Consider the following 4,161-nt stretch of genomic DNA (forward strand, 5'->3'; position numbering starts at 1 on the left):
TCCCAGTTCTTCTGCTTCCAGACTGGGCAGAAGACGTGACCACCCACCTGGGATGCTGAAGCCGTGAGGGGCGTGGCCCAGCCCGTCAGGGCGTGAGGGCAGAGGAGGGGGCAGTGGCGGGGCTACTTTGTGTTGCGCCCTCCTCTTGGGGCGCTGGGTGGCTCTGCAAGCACGTCTGCTGCTGCTTCCAGAAGCCGGCACTCCCCGGGGGAGGTCCCCAACCCTTCCAGTCCCACCAGCAAGCAGACCCAGCTTGGGCATTGATGCTACTGACTCGTTCATTCATTCATTCACTCATCCAGAAAGCCAGCAAACTGACTCCAGACCCCAGACTGGGCCCTGGAGCCCAAGAGAGACAAGGCAAGTGGACGGAGAAAGTCATAATACGAGCAAGTTTGTAAGTGGCCCTTTCTGAAGGCTGACTCCCCATCACCTGAGGGATTCAGGGAGCTGACCCAGGTCATGAGGTCAAGGGGGCCGCCAGCCCTCATGCTGTCAAGGGCACCATCGTGGGCCTTCTGCAGCTGGTGTCCTGGGTGGACGAGGTGCGGTCTGAGCTGCCCCGAAGGCGAGGCCAGCCTCCAGGCAGATAGCAGCCCCGCTGGCTGTGTGACTCCGCGCGAATCAGAGACCCCGTGGACCCAAATCCCAGTTCTTCTGCTTCCAGACTGGGCAGAAGACGTGACCACCCACCTGGGATGCTGAAGCCGTGAGGGGCGTGGCCCAGCCCGTCAGGGCGTGAGGGCAGAGGAGGGGGCAGTGGCGGGGCTACTTTGTGTTGCGCCCTCCTCTTGGGGCGCTGGGTGGCTCTGCAAGCACGTCTGCTGCTGCTTCCAGAAGCCGGCACTCCCCGGGGGAGGTTGTTACCCGCCTGCTAATGAGAAGGGAGCAGGTGGACCCGTCTCAGGAAAGAATGGGTTCTGACCGCTCCGGGGTGTTTGCAGGAGAGCGGGTGGCGGGTGCTCCCCGGCGACGGGGCCCTGTGTCCCAGCCCTGCGCCCTGCCCTTCAAAGCTCGGCAGCTTCCCACGCTGAGGCCAGACTGTTCAAACAATCAGAAAGCTCACCACTGCCTTAAGCATAGGCCATGTTTTGGGTTTTGGGGGCAGGATCTGGGAACTTTTTCTTCCAGGCCCATCTCAGCCCCCGTCTGCTGCCCACTCACTAGCAAGGGGGCTCAGGGTGGCCCTGTTTATGGTCCTCACGTGTGAACGGGGATGGTGCCCACAGCCCCCCAGCTGTCCTCCCCCTTATGGTGGAGCTTGCAGTCGCCTGCGGCGGGTGTGTTGGGGGGCAGTTACAGAGGGCAGAGATACCTTCCAAGTGGCGCATTCAAGCTGAGTGTTGGAACGGGTAAGACCCTGCGTCCCCGCGTCGTTCAGCCACACTCACGGTCCTTTCCTTTGTAGGCCAGAGAAGTAAGACTGGGAAGCGGGTGCAGAGATGGGGAGCCAGTCGAGGAGATGACTGCATACCTGTGCACATGACCCACTTGCGGATGCCCCTACCCTCCATGCCCAACCCTGCACCGTCTCCTGAACCCTCTCGGTGATGCTGGGAAGTTGATCTGGGCATTGTCCCCATTTAGAGATGTGGGCATCAGGGCTCTGAGAAGTTGGTCATCTGCTGTGGCCACCCCTTTAATAGCCAAGGAGGTTTGAACTTGGATCTGTCTGACTACAGGCCCTGAGCTTCCAACCACACTTCAGTAAGGCCACAAACATAGGATAGCCACGAGTCCCATTTGTCGCTCCAAACTCACACCCTGCCTGCTTTTCCACGGTAAGTGCTCAATTTTTGTTTTTTAAAATAATCAATGTGTGAATAAGTATAAAGATAGTTGGATGTTTAAATGGGTAGATGGATGGATGGCTAATGGGGGATGGATGGGTGGATGAATGGATGCGTGGAAGGATGATGGAGGGATGGATGGATGCATGGGTGGATGGGGAAAATCCTGAACCATCTCCAGTACAACGTCTGACTCATCCTTGGAAACCCCACAGAGCATTCTCTTTAGGAAGCTGTGTTCTCTCTATACCTGATGTGATTTCATACAAGGAAACTAAGAGTCATTTGCTGAAACAAGAGAGAAAAGAAGAGTTGCCATTGAATTTTGACAAATTAACGTGGGAAGGAATAGATTCCAGTCATTGGTCGTCTCTCCTTTTCTCAAATCTCGAGAAGTCCTTGGTATGTCTTCACAGGCCCCGTGTTCAGACCTCACCACAGAATCTGAGGGTAACAGCCCCATCTCCATAAGAGTCATTCCTCTCTGTCTCCCCAAAGGCCCTTGCTCGGCCCCCTGTGTGTATTTGAGGCTTAGAGGATGTTTGGTGAAAAGGATCTAGCAGGAGAAGGGAGAAAATAAGGGAGGTGAGACACCAGGGCCAGAAGGAGAGACCCCCTGCCCCCCCACTGCCCTATTTGCAGCGTCTCCTGTCCCAGCCCCGACCGCGGCAGGGCCAAGTGATGCCGGTCTGGGCGTGGGGCGGGCAGCACAGCAGGTCGGGGATGTTACAGCTGAAAAAGCAGAGCCAGGGTGGCTTCCTCCTCTGTGACTGGAAGCAGCGGCACACCTGGGCCCCGGGGCCTTGGGGACACGTCTGGGCTGCGACTCCCCCAGGCCAGCGGGGAAGCTCACATCTGAACCTGCAAACGGCCCTCAGCTGAGCATCTCTTCAAAGGCAGTTGAAACCAAGTTCTGCTAAATAAAAGCACTTATTCAGATGAAGAGTTTTCTCCTTAAAAATAATTCCAGTTAATTCCATACATTTCGTGCACGTTTCCTGATTATGGCGGCCCCTCTGCTCTTCTGTTCCAGCAGAGGCTCTGGCGCCTCCTGGAACCGCGGGTGCTGGCGGAGGAGGGCTGTACCCGCCTGCAGGTGGCGCTGCACCCCCGCCGTTGCCCGCGGAGCCCAGTCCCAACTTTGATCTTCCTCTTATGCAACAATTGACAGAAGCTACTGCTGATTTAGGGATTTGGGGATCCTAAGTTAAAACCGGGTAAATACAGGAGCCAGGGGCCTCTGCCTTTCGATGTGACTGTGTCTGTGACCGGTTCCCTGGGTGACACCGGATTTGCTGTTTCTCATCGACGGTCCTTTGACCGCATCTCGGAAGAGAAGACCCTCTGGCCTTTGCACAGGGCAGAGGGGGCTGCAGCTGAGGTTTTGCCCCGGCTGGTCCAGAGGAGCCTCCGGCCTGGACGTGCATCTGCAGGAGCGTGAGCTGCTCTGGGGGAGTTTGGGGGGAAGGGATGGAAGGTGCTGGGAGGCTTTCAGGCCGAGCACTTGGTGCAGGAGAGGCCGGCGGGGTCCTCGAGGTGCACGGGCAGAGGACGCCAGCTCCAGCTGGGCCCTCCCCGACACCGGCCTGCGACCCCATCTGTGCCGGCACCGTGTGGAAGGGAGGCCCGACCCCCAGCTTTCGGCTTGGACACGGGGACACGAACGTCTTATCTGGGGGCAGAGACTCAGGCCCTGCTCTGGAACCACACCTGTTTGTCTGCAGGACGGGAAGCATGCCTGGCCCCCGACAAATGGCGTATTCCATGTATTTATGTTCCAAGGTGGCTAATTCCGAGGACATTGGGTGCAGGGGACAAAGTGATGACTTATCCTTCCCCAGAGCTGCGCCCCGGATCCAACCTCTCCTCCTGGGCCTGTGCTGCTACTAGATGTTCAGACCGAGGTGAACAGTTGCCCCAGATCTTCAGGGAAACAGAGAGGAACTGCGTGCCTTCTCCCCAGACCGGTCCCTTGCTGGGGCGGGGGGCAGTGGCCCCAGGAGACTAGGCAGGGATCTTGGGGAGAGCTAGCCAGGCCCCGCCCAGTTCAGGAGCTCCAGCGGGCTCTGCGGGGATGCGGAGGGGGCCGTGAGCTCAGGGGCCTCCTCTCCCGGGGGCTGCAGGGGTGGGTCTCCAGGAGGAAGTGTGGGTGGGACTCACGTCCTGCCTCCCGGGCTTCTGCCCAGACGGGCTTGGTGGATTCAGACCTGCGTGTTTACAGTGATTGCTGATATGGGGGCTGGGGGCCTCCCATCCGCCACATTCCTTACTGTTTGTGACTCACTGCCCTTGGTCTTAGTTTCTTTTGGGGTCTTCCTTCCTCTTTCTGTCTTCTCTGCTTTTAACTGAGCATTTCACATGACTCCGTTTT

Source organism: Lipotes vexillifer, unplaced genomic scaffold, assembly GCF_000442215.2.
Source record: "Lipotes vexillifer unplaced genomic scaffold, Lipotes_vexillifer_v1.1 scaffold382, whole genome shotgun sequence".
In the NCBI taxonomy this organism is placed as follows: Eukaryota; Metazoa; Chordata; class Mammalia; order Artiodactyla; family Lipotidae; genus Lipotes; species Lipotes vexillifer.